General features: G+C 45.9%; 5 non-coding genes across 5 annotated transcripts; all 5 read right to left on the reverse strand.

Moving 5' to 3' along the window:
* Positions 1-1,756: 1,756 nt before the first annotated feature.
* Positions 1,757-1,947, reverse strand: LOC130308303 (U2 spliceosomal RNA). Its single transcript, XR_008857289.1, has one exon. It is a non-coding gene; the product is annotated as a U2 spliceosomal RNA (small nuclear RNA).
* Positions 1,948-3,998: 2,051 nt separating this feature from the next.
* Positions 3,999-4,189, reverse strand: LOC130308304 (U2 spliceosomal RNA). The gene has a single exon (XR_008857290.1). It is a non-coding gene; the product is annotated as a U2 spliceosomal RNA (small nuclear RNA).
* A 2,092-nt stretch (positions 4,190-6,281) lies between these two features.
* On the reverse strand, positions 6,282-6,472 carry LOC130308305 (U2 spliceosomal RNA). Its single transcript, XR_008857291.1, has one exon. It is a non-coding gene; the product is annotated as a U2 spliceosomal RNA (small nuclear RNA).
* Positions 6,473-8,554: 2,082 nt separating this feature from the next.
* On the reverse strand, positions 8,555-8,745 carry LOC130308306 (U2 spliceosomal RNA). Its single transcript, XR_008857292.1, has one exon. It is a non-coding gene; the product is annotated as a U2 spliceosomal RNA (small nuclear RNA).
* Positions 8,746-10,835: 2,090 nt separating this feature from the next.
* Positions 10,836-11,026, reverse strand: LOC130308307 (U2 spliceosomal RNA). Its single transcript, XR_008857293.1, has one exon. It is a non-coding gene; the product is annotated as a U2 spliceosomal RNA (small nuclear RNA).
* Positions 11,027-12,718: the final 1,692 nt, after the last annotated feature.

A 12,718-nucleotide genomic window follows, 5' to 3' on the forward strand; every position in this document is an offset into this window, starting at 1 on the left:
ACACAAGCACACACCTACCTTTGTTGCCTGCAGATGCCTCCTTGGCTGTCCCCAAACGGTATCAAACCAACACCCACGGGAAGCTGTAAGCATAGAGGACATGCCTGCACCCCATTGGACTTACCTGTGTGGGTTAAATCCGGGTTATTTGACAACCTATGGCGGTGATGGTTCTGCTCAGGCAGAGCAGTGCTGATGCTCCTCATAAAGCTGTCGCTGCTGTGAAGGTTCTAGGTGACATCACAAATCCCTTTGGTTACATACACAACAAAGCTGGGTTGTTGTTGTTTACACTCTGCAAGGCCTGTGGAAGTGAGTGACATCATAGCACTGTAGTTCTGAGGGTTCAAGATGGATGCAACAATCTCCTGTTGCTTCTATGAAGGCCGTAATAGACGACATCACCAAACAGCTCCATAGTCACATACACAGCAAAGGAGAGATGTTGTTTACACCTAGTGATGTCAGTGGTATTGAGTGACATCACAGCACAGTGCTAAGGCTCCTGGGCCTGGACACAGCAGCGGCTGCAATATCTCAACGGAGAATACGTTTATATCTATGTGTGTGTGTGCGTATATATATATATATATATATTTCTCCGCCGAAATCACTTTTAAACCCATTTCCACCTTTTTTTCCCTTCTCTTCCTCTTACTTTTTTTTCACGTTTTTTTACGTTTTTCTCCTTTTCGCCTCTTTTCTGGGCGTATTATTCTTCTTTTACTTCTTTTTTTTCGTCTAATGCATACCCCATCAGTGCAGCAATGCTTATTCAATACCGCCAGCAGATGGAGACACTGGGGGATAATTTTCTAAGGATTTATACTGATTTTTCCTGTCTGAATTTGTCGCACAGAAAGTTGCAGGCCAAATATGTGTGACATTTCTGCGACTTTAGCTTCTAGAGCATTTTTACAACATTATACATAGGTGCTGAATACATAAAAAGCGACTGTTCAGCGACAGACAAGTCGCATCGGCTGAAAGTAGGCCAGAATGTCAGTCCATGTTGGAGCAGGTTTAGATACAGTCTAAAGCATAGATCTCAAAGTCTGTGCACAGAATTTAGCAAGGGCCTCGCACCTTCTGATGCATCAGGTAGGTGCACAATAGCATAGCCTAACCCTCTGTACTTTGGTCTATATTGATGCGGGACATAGACAGCCAGCTGATGACCAATCCATTAGTGCAATGGATGGCTGGAAGCATTTGTCTTTGCCTTTGCAATACCACAGAAGCAATGCATGGTCAATGTACAGCAATGACACACCTGTGTGAACAGCCAGGAGACCCCCCCCCATGTTATGTTACATAGTTACATAGTTAGTACGGTCGAAAAAAGACATATGTCCATCAAGTTCAACCAGGGAATTAAGGGGTAGGGGTGTGGCGCGATATTGGGGAAGGGATGAGATTTTATATTTCTTCATAAGCATTAATCTTATTTTGTCAATTAGGAACATTCAGCACCCACCCGCTATCAAGGCAGCTGCCTATCATGTCATGCCCTACCTGCACAGGTGTGCTGGCTACTCAAATGATCCAATTAAGGAGGCCATTTAGTCAGCAGCAGCAGAAGTCCTGTGCCTGGACGCTCCAACAGGGGCCAGACACAAGCAGAAGCAGAAGCAGCAGAAGCAGCAGCAGCACCACCTTTTGTTTTTTGGCTGCAGCAGCAGCAAGGCTGGCTAGCTGGCTAGCCAGCAAGCAGGTAGCAATGAAAGTAGGAATCTTTCTTTTTAACCCTGTAAGGGGGTGGTGCACTGTACCCGAAGATACTGCCATATCGGGTCAATGCATAGGGCGACGGAAGCAAGCTTCGAAATCGGCCCCCGTTCTCAAAAATCCATTTAATATATGGTCCCCAGATAGGGGACGTATCAGATATTAAACTGATAAGAACAGATACTACACTTGATCTTAGCCAAAAGGCCGAGAAGCGATAACCGTGAAAGGGGCGGGCCCAACAAGGTCCCCTTCATGGGCACTATCACTGCTTGCTGTCAGGGAGGCTGCCAGACAATTTTCCATGCACACTCTGGGCTGGGGGGCAGTCAACCACCAGTACACACAGAAGAACCTAAACCCATACCATTATTGCTAAGCAGCAAGACAGGGGCCCATTGCACTCCCACGGGGCCTTTTTAAATGCAATCCATAACCCGGATTTGCCAGGAACCCTTCTTACTCCTCCTACTTGCATGTGACACTGGGCTTAGGATCTGCATAGGAAACACACACACAAGCACACACCTACCTTTGTTGCCTGCAGATGCCTCCTTGGCTGTCCCCAAACGGTATCAAACCAACACCCACGGGAAGCTGTAAGCATAGAGGACATGCCTGCACCCCATTGGACTTACCTGTGTGGGTTAAATCCGGGTTATTTGACAACCTATGGCGGTGATGGTTCTGCTCAGGCAGAGCAGTGCTGATGCTCCTCATAAAGCTGTCGCTGCTGTGAAGGTTCTAGGTGACATCACAAATCCCTTTGGTTACATACACAACAAAGCTGGGTTGTTGTTGTTTACACTCTGCAAGGCCTGTGGAAGTGAGTGACATCATAGCACTGTAGTTCTGAGGGTTCAAGATGGATGCAACAATCTCCTGTTGCTTCTATGAAGGCCGTAATAGACGACATCACCAAACAGCTCCATAGTCACATACACAGCAAAGGAGAGATGTTGTTTACACCTAGTGATGTCAGTGGTATTGAGTGACATCACAGCACAGTGCTAAGGCTCCTGGGCCTGGACACAGCAGCGGCTGCAATATCTCAACGGAGAATACGTTTATATCTATGTGTGTGTGTGCGTATATATATATATATATATATTTCTCCGCCGAAATCACTTTTAAACCCATTTCCACCTTTTTTTCCCTTCTCTTCCTCTTACTTTTTTTTCACGTTTTTTTACGTTTTTCTCCTTTTCGCCTCTTTTCTGGGCGTATTATTCTTCTTTTACTTCTTTTTTTTCGTCTAATGCATACCCCATCAGTGCAGCAATGCTTATTCAATACCGCCAGCAGATGGAGACACTGGGGGATAATTTTCTAAGGATTTATACTGATTTTTCCTGTCTGAATTTGTCGCACAGAAAGTTGCAGGCCAAATATGTGTGACATTTCTGCGACTTTAGCTTCTAGAGCATTTTTACAACATTATACATAGGTGCTGAATACATAAAAAGCGACTGTTCAGCGACAGACAAGTCGCATCGGCTGAAAGTAGGCCAGAATGTCAGTCCATGTTGGAGCAGGTTTAGATACAGTCTAAAGCATAGATCTCAAAGTCTGTGCACAGAATTTAGCAAGGGCCTCGCACCTTCTGATGCATCAGGTAGGTGCACAATAGCATAGCCTAACCCTCTGTACTTTGGTCTATATTGATGCGGGACATAGACAGCCAGCTGATGACCAATCCATTAGTGCAATGGATGGCTGGAAGCATTTGTCTTTGCCTTTGCAATACCACAGAAGCAATGCATGGTCAATGTACAGCAATGACACACCTGTGTGAACAGCCAGGAGACCCCCCCCCATGTTATGTTACATAGTTACATAGTTAGTACGGTCGAAAAAAGACATATGTCCATCAAGTTCAACCAGGGAATTAAGGGGTAGGGGTGTGGCGCGATATTGGGGAAGGGATGAGATTTTATATTTCTTCATAAGCATTAATCTTATTTTGTCAATTAGGAACATTCAGCACCCACCCGCTATCAAGGCAGCTGCCTATCATGTCATGCCCTACCTGCACAGGTGTGCTGGCTACTCAAATGATCCAATTAAGGAGGCCATTTAGTCAGCAGCAGCAGAAGTCCTGTGCCTGGACGCTCCAACAGGGGCCAGACACAAGCAGAAGCAGAAGCAGCAGAAGCAGCAGCAGCACCACCTTTTGTTTTTTGGCTGCAGCAGCAGCAAGGCTGGCTAGCTGGCTAGCCAGCAAGCAGGTAGCAATGAAAGTAGGAATCTTTCTTTTTAACCCTGTAAGGGGGTGGTGCACTGTACCCGAAGATACTGCCATATCGGGTCAATGCATAGGGCGACGGAAGCAAGCTTCGAAATCGGCCCCCGTTCTCAAAAATCCATTTAATATATGGTCCCCAGATAGGGGACGTATCAGATATTAAACTGATAAGAACAGATACTACACTTGATCTTAGCCAAAAGGCCGAGAAGCGATAACCGTGAAAGGGGCGGGCCCAACAAGGTCCCCTTCATGGGCACTATCACTGCTTGCTGTCAGGGAGGCTGCCAGACAATTTTCCATGCACACTCTGGGCTGGGGGGCAGTCAACCACCAGTACACACAGAAGAACCTAAACCCATACCATTATTGCTAAGCAGCAAGACAGGGGCCCATTGCACTCCCACGGGGCCTTTTTAAATGCAATCCATAACCCGGATTTGCCAGGAACCCTTCTTACTCCTCCTACTTGCATGTGACACTGGGCTTAGGATCTGCATAGGAAACACACACACAAGCACACACCTACCTTTGTTGCCTGCAGATGCCTCCTTGGCTGTCCCCAAACGGTATCAAACCAACACCCACGGGAAGCTGTAAGCATAGAGGACATGCCTGCACCCCATTGGACTTACCTGTGTGGGTTAAATCCGGGTTATTTGACAACCTATGGCGGTGATGGTTCTGCTCAGGCAGAGCAGTGCTGATGCTCCTCATAAAGCTGTCGCTGCTGTGAAGGTTCTAGGTGACATCACAAATCCCTTTGGTTACATACACAACAAAGCTGGGTTGTTGTTGTTTACACTCTGCAAGGCCTGTGGAAGTGAGTGACATCATAGCACTGTAGTTCTGAGGGTTCAAGATGGATGCAACAATCTCCTGTTGCTTCTATGAAGGCCGTAATAGACGACATCACCAAACAGCTCCATAGTCACATACACAGCAAAGGAGAGATGTTGTTTACACCTAGTGATGTCAGTGGTATTGAGTGACATCACAGCACAGTGCTAAGGCTCCTGGGCCTGGACACAGCAGCGGCTGCAATATCTCAACGGAGAATACGTTTATATCTATGTGTGTGTGTGCGTATATATATATATATATATATATATATATATATATATATATATATATTTCTCCGCCGAAATCACTTTTAAACCCATTTCCACCTTTTTTTCCCTTCTCTTCCTCTTACTTTTTTTTCACGTTTTTTTACGTTTTTCTCCTTTTCGCCTCTTTTCTGGGCGTATTATTCTTCTTTTACTTCTTTTTTTTCGTCTAATGCATACCCCATCAGTGCAGCAATGCTTATTCAATACCGCCAGCAGATGGAGACACTGGGGGATAATTTTCTAAGGATTTATACTGATTTTTCCTGTCTGAATTTGTCGCACAGAAAGTTGCAGGCCAAATATGTGTGACATTTCTGCGACTTTAGCTTCTAGAGCATTTTTACAACATTATACATAGGTGCTGAATACATAAAAAGCGACTGTTCAGCGACAGACAAGTCGCATCGGCTGAAAGTAGGCCAGAATGTCAGTCCATGTTGGAGCAGGTTTAGATACAGTCTAAAGCATAGATCTCAAAGTCTGTGCACAGAATTTAGCAAGGGCCTCGCACCTTCTGATGCATCAGGTAGGTGCACAATAGCATAGCCTAACCCTCTGTACTTTGGTCTATATTGATGCGGGACATAGACAGCCAGCTGATGACCAATCCATTAGTGCAATGGATGGCAGGAAGCATTTGTCTTTGCCTTTGCAATACCACAGAAGCAATGCATGGTCAATGTACAGCAATGACACACCTGTGTGAACAGCCAGGAGACCCCCCCCCCCCCCCCCCCCCATGTTATGTTACATAGTTACATAGTTAGTACGGTCGAAAAAAGACATATGTCCATCACGTTCAACCAGGGAATTAAGGGGTAGGGGTGTGGCGCGATATTGGGGAAGGGATGAGATTTTATATTTCTTCATAAGCATTAATCTTATTTTGTCAATTAGGAACATTCAGCACCCACCCGCTATCAAGGCAGCTGCCTATCATGTCATTCCCTACCTGCACAGGTGTGCTGGCTACTCAAATGATCCAATTAAGGAGGCCATTTAGTCAGCAGCAGCAGAAGTCCTGTGCCTGGACGCTCCAACAGGGGCCAGACACAAGCAGAAGCAGAAGCAGCAGAAGCAGCAGCAGCAGCACCACCTTTTGTTTTTTGGCTGCAGCAGCAGCAAGGCTGGCTAGCTGGCTAGCCAGCAAGCAGGTAGCAATGAAAGTAGGAATCTTTCTTTTTAACCCTGTAAGGGGGTGGTGCACTGTACCCGAAGATACTGCCATATCGGGTCAATGCATAGGGCGACGGAAGCAAGCTTCGAAATCGGCCCCCGTTCTCAAAAATCCATTTAATATATGGTCCCCAGATAGGGGACGTATCAGATATTAAACTGATAAGAACAGATACTACACTTGATCTTAGCCAAAAGGCCGAGAAGCGATAACCGTGAAAGGGGCGGGCTCAACAAGGTCCCCTTCATGGGCACTATCACTGCTTGCTGTCAGGGAGGCTGCCAGACAATTTTCCATGCACACTCTGGGCTGGGGGGCAGTCAACCACCAGTACACACAGAAGAACCTAAACCCATACCATTATTGCTAAGCAGCAAGACAGGGGCCCATTGCACTCCCACGGGGCCTTTTTAAATGCAATCCATAACCCGGATTTGCCAGGAACCCTTCTTACTCCTCCTACTTGCATGTGACACTGGGCTTAGGATCTGCATAGGAAACACACACACAAGCACACACCTACCTTTGTTGCCTGCAGATGCCTCCTTGGCTGTCCCCAAACGGTATCAAACCAACACCCACGGGAAGCTGTAAGCATAGAGGACATGCCTGCACCCCATTGGACTTACCTGTGTGGGTTAAATCCGGGTTATTTGACAACCTATGGCGGTGATGGTTCTGCTCAGGCAGAGCAGTGCTGATGCTCCTCATAAAGCTGTCGCTGCTGTGAAGGTTCTAGGTGACATCACAAATCCCTTTGGTTACATACACAACAAAGCTGGGTTGTTGTTGTTTACACTCTGCAAGGCCTGTGGAAGTGAGTGACATCATAGCACTGTAGTTCTGAGGGTTCAAGATGGATGCAACAATCTCCTGTTGCTTCTATGAAGGCCGTAATAGACGACATCACCAAACAGCTCCATAGTCACATACACAGCAAAGGAGAGATGTTGTTTACACCTAGTGATGTCAGTGGTATTGAGTGACATCACAGCACAGTGCTAAGGCTCCTGGGCCTGGACACAGCAGCGGCTGCAATATCTCAACGGAGAATACGTTTATATCTATGTGTGTGTGTGCGTATATATATATATATATATATATATATATATATATATATATTTCTCCGCCGAAATCACTTTTAAACCCATTTCCACCTTTTTTTCCCTTCTCTTCCTCTTACTTTTTTTTCACGTTTTTTTACGTTTTTCTCCTTTTCGCCTCTTTTCTGGGCGTATTATTCTTCTTTTACTTCTTTTTTTTCGTCTAATGCATACCCCATCAGTGCAGCAATGCTTATTCAATACCGCCAGCAGATGGAGACACTGGGGGATAATTTTCTAAGGATTTATACTGATTTTTCCTGTCTGAATTTGTCGCACAGAAAGTTGCAGGCCAAATATGTGTGACATTTCTGCGACTTTAGCTTCTAGAGCATTTTTACAACATTATACATAGGTGCTGAATACATAAAAAGCGACTGTTCAGCGACAGACAAGTCGCATCGGCTGAAAGTAGGCCAGAATGTCAGTCCATGTTGGAGCAGGTTTAGATACAGTCTAAAGCATAGATCTCAAAGTCTGTGCACAGAATTTAGCAAGGGCCTCGCACCTTCTGATGCATCAGGTAGGTGCACAATAGCATAGCCTAACCCTCTGTACTTTGGTCTATATTGATGCGGGACATAGACAGCCAGCTGATGACCAATCCATTAGTGCAATGGATGGCTGGAAGCATTTGTCTTTGCCTTTGCAATACCACAGAAGCAATGCATGGTCAATGTACAGCAATGACACACCTGTGTGAACAGCCAGGAGACCCCCCCCCCCCCCCCCCCCATGTTATGTTACATAGTTACATAGTTAGTACGGTCGAAAAAAGACATATGTCCATCACGTTCAACCAGGGAATTAAGGGGTAGGGGTGTGGCGCGATATTGGGGAAGGGATGAGATTTTATATTTCTTCATAAGCATTAATCTTATTTTGTCAATTAGGAACATTCAGCACCCACCCGCTATCAAGGCAGCTGCCTATCATGTCATGCCCTACCTGCACAGGTGTGCTGGCTACTCAAATGATCCAATTAAGGAGGCCATTTAGTCAGCAGCAGCAGAAGTCCTGTGCCTGGACGCTCCAACAGGGGCCAGACACAAGCAGAAGCAGAAGCAGCAGAAGCAGCAGCAGCACCACCTTTTGTTTTTTGGCTGCAGCAGCAGCAAGGCTGGCTAGCTGGCTAGCCAGCAAGCAGGTAGCAATGAAAGTAGGAATCTTTCTTTTTAACCCTGTAAGGGGGTGGTGCACTGTACCCGAAGATACTGCCATATCGGGTCAATGCATAGGGCGACGGAAGCAAGCTTCGAAATCGGCCCCCGTTCTCAAAAATCCATTTAATATATGGTCCCCAGATAGGGGACGTATCAGATATTAAACTGATAAGAACAGATACTACACTTGATCTTAGCCAAAAGGCCGAGAAGCGATAACCGTGAAAGGGGCGGGCCCAACAAGGTCCCCTTCATGGGCACTATCACTGCTTGCTGTCAGGGAGGCTGCCAGACAATTTTCCATGCACACTCTGGGCTGGGGGGCAGTCAACCACCAGTACACACAGAAGAACCTAAACCCATACCATTATTGCTAAGCAGCAAGACAGGGGCCCATTGCACTCCCACGGGGCCTTTTTAAATGCAATCCATAACCCGGATTTGCCAGGAACCCTTCTTACTCCTCCTACTTGCATGTGACACTGGGCTTAGGATCTGCATAGGAAACACACACACAAGCACACACCTACCTTTGTTGCCTGCAGATGCCTCCTTGGCTGTCCCCAAACGGTATCAAACCAACACCCACGGGAAGCTGTAAGCATAGAGGACATGCCTGCACCCCATTGGACTTACCTGTGTGGGTTAAATCCGGGTTATTTGACAACCTATGGCGGTGATGGTTCTGCTCAGGCAGAGCAGTGCTGATGCTCCTCATAAAGCTGTCGCTGCTGTGAAGGTTCTAGGTGACATCACAAATCCCTTTGGTTACATACACAACAAAGCTGGGTTGTTGTTGTTTACACTCTGCAAGGCCTGTGGAAGTGAGTGACATCATAGCACTGTAGTTCTGAGGGTTCAAGATGGATGCAACAATCTCCTGTTGCTTCTATGAAGGCCGTAATAGACGACATCACCAAACAGCTCCATAGTCACATACACAGCAAAGGAGAGATGTTGTTTACACCTAGTGATGTCAGTGGTATTGAGTGACATCACAGCACAGTGCTAAGGCTCCTGGGCCTGGACACAGCAGCGGCTGCAATATCTCAACGGAGAATACGTTTATATCTATGTGTGTGTGTGCGTATATATATATATATATATATATATATATATATATATATATATATTTCTCCGCCGAAATCACTTTTAAACCCATTTCCACCTTTTTTTCCCTTCTCTTCCTCTTACTTTTTTTTCACGTTTTTTTACGTTTTTCTCCTTTTCGCCTCTTTTCTGGGCGTATTATTCTTCTTTTACTTCTTTTTTTTCGTCTAATGCATACCCCATCAGTGCAGCAATGCTTATTCAATACCGCCAGCAGATGGAGACACTGGGGGATAATTTTCTAAGGATTTATACTGATTTTTCCTGTCTGAATTTGTCGCACAGAAAGTTGCAGGCCAAATATGTGTGACATTTCTGCGACTTTAGCTTCTAGAGCATTTTTACAACATTATACATAGGTGCTGAATACATAAAAAGCGACTGTTCAGCGACAGACAAGTCGCATCGGCTGAAAGTAGGCCAGAATGTCAGTCCATGTTGGAGCAGGTTTAGATACAGTCTAAAGCATAGATCTCAAAGTCTGTGCACAGAATTTAGCAAGGGCCTCGCACCTTCTGATGCATCAGGTAGGTGCACAATAGCATAGCCTAACCCTCTGTACTTTGGTCTATATTGATGCGGGACATAGACAGCCAGCTGATGACCAATCCATTAGTGCAATGGATGGCTGGAAGCATTTGTCTTTGCCTTTGCAATACCACAGAAGCAATGCATGGTCAATGTACAGCAATGACACACCTGTGTGAACAGCCAGGAGACCCCCCCCCCCCCCCCCCCCCCCCATGTTATGTTACATAGTTACATAGTTAGTACGGTCGAAAAAAGACATATGTCCATCACGTTCAACCAGGGAATTAAGGGGTAGGGGTGTGGCGCGATATTGGGGAAGGGATGAGATTTTATATTTCTTCATAAGCATTAATCTTATTTTGTCAATTAGGAACATTCAGCACCCACCCGCTATCAAGGCAGCTGCCTATCATGTCATGCCCTACCTGCACAGGTGTGCTGGCTACTCAAATGATCCAATTAAGGAGGCCATTTAGTCAGCAGCAGCAGAAGTCCTGTGCCTGGACGCTCCAACAGGGGCCAGACACAAGCAGAAGCAGAAGCAGCAGAAGCAGCAGCAGCACCACCTTTTGTTTTTTGGCTGCAGCAGCAGCAAGGCTGGCTAGCTGGCTAGCCAGCAAGCAGGTAGCAATGAAAGTAGGAATCTTTCTTTTTAACCCTGTAAGGGGGTGGTGCACTGTACCCGAAGATACTGCCATATCGGGTCAATGCATAGGGCGACGGAAGCAAGCTTCGAAATCGGCCCCCGTTCTCAAAAATCCATTTAATATATGGTCCCCAGATAGGGGACGTATCAGATATTAAACTGATAAGAACAGATACTACACTTGATCTTAGCCAAAAGGCCGAGAAGCGATAACCGTGAAAGGGGCGGGCCCAACAAGGTCCCCTTCATGGGCACTATCACTGCTTGCTGTCAGGGAGGCTGCCAGACAATTTTCCATGCACACTCTGGGCTGGGGGGCAGTCAACCACCAGTACACACAGAAGAACCTAAACCCATACCATTATTGCTAAGCAGCAAGACAGGGGCCCATTGCACTCCCACGGGGCCTTTTTAAATGCAATCCATAACCCGGATTTGCCAGGAACCCTTCTTACTCCTCCTACTTGCATGTGACACTGGGCTTAGGATCTGCATAGGAAACACACACACAAGCACACACCTACCTTTGTTGCCTGCAGATGCCTCCTTGGCTGTCCCCAAACGGTATCAAACCAACACCCACGGGAAGCTGTAAGCATAGAGGACATGCCTGCACCCCATTGGACTTACCTGTGTGGGTTAAATCCGGGTTATTTGACAACCTATGGCGGTGATGGTTCTGCTCAGGCAGAGCAGTGCTGATGCTCCTCATAAAGCTGTCGCTGCTGTGAAGGTTCTAGGTGACATCACAAATCCCTTTGGTTACATACACAACAAAGCTGGGTTGTTGTTGTTTACACTCTGCAAGGCCTGTGGAAGTGAGTGACATCATAGCACTGTAGTTCTGAGGGTTCAAGATGGATGCAACAATCTCCTGTTGCTTCTATGAAGGCCGTAATAGACGACATCACCAAACAGCTCCATAGTCACATACACAGCAAAGGAGAGATGTTGTTTACACCTAGTGATGTCAGTGGTATTGAGTGACATCACAGCACAGTGCTAAGGCTCCTGGGCCTGGACACAGCAGCGGCTGCAATATCTCAACGGAGAATACGTTTATATCTATGTGTGTGTGTGCGTATATATATATATATATATATATATATATATATATATATATATATATATATATTTCTCCGCCGAAATCACTTTTAAACCCATTTCCACCTTTTTTTCCCTTCTCTTCCTCTTACTTTTTTTTCACGTTTTTTTACGTTTTTCTCCTTTTCGCCTCTTTTCTGGGCGTATTATTCTTCTTTTACTTCTTTTTTTTCGTCTAATGCATACCCCATCAGTGCAGCAATGCTTATTCAATACCGCCAGCAGATGGAGACACTGGGGGATAATTTTCTAAGGATTTATACTGATTTTTCCTGTCTGAATTTGTCGCACAGAAAGTTGCAGGCCAAATATGTGTGACATTTCTGCGACTTTAGCTTCTAGAGCATTTTTACAACATTATACATAGGTGCTGAATACATAAAAAGCGACTGTTCAGCGACAGACAAGTCGCATCGGCTGAAAGTAGGCCAGAATGTCAGTCCATGTTGGAGCAGGTTTAGATACAGTCTAAAGCATAGATCTCAAAGTCTGTGCACAGAATTTAGCAAGGGCCTCGCACCTTCTGATGCATCAGGTAGGTGCACAATAGCATAGCCTAACCCTCTGTACTTTGGTCTACATTGATGCGGGACATAGACAGCCAGCTGATGACCAATCCATTAGTGCAATGGATGGCTGGAAGCATTTGTCTTTGCCTTTGCAATACCACAGAAGCAATGCATGGTCAATGTACAGCAATGACACACCTGTGTGAACAGCCAGGAGACCCCCCCCCCCCCCCCCCCCATGTTATGTTACATAGTTACATAGTTAGTACGGTCGAAAAAAGACATATGTC

Source organism: Hyla sarda, unplaced genomic scaffold (genome assembly GCF_029499605.1).
Source record: "Hyla sarda isolate aHylSar1 unplaced genomic scaffold, aHylSar1.hap1 scaffold_1478, whole genome shotgun sequence".
Lineage (NCBI taxonomy): Eukaryota > Metazoa > Chordata > Amphibia > Anura > Hylidae > Hyla > Hyla sarda.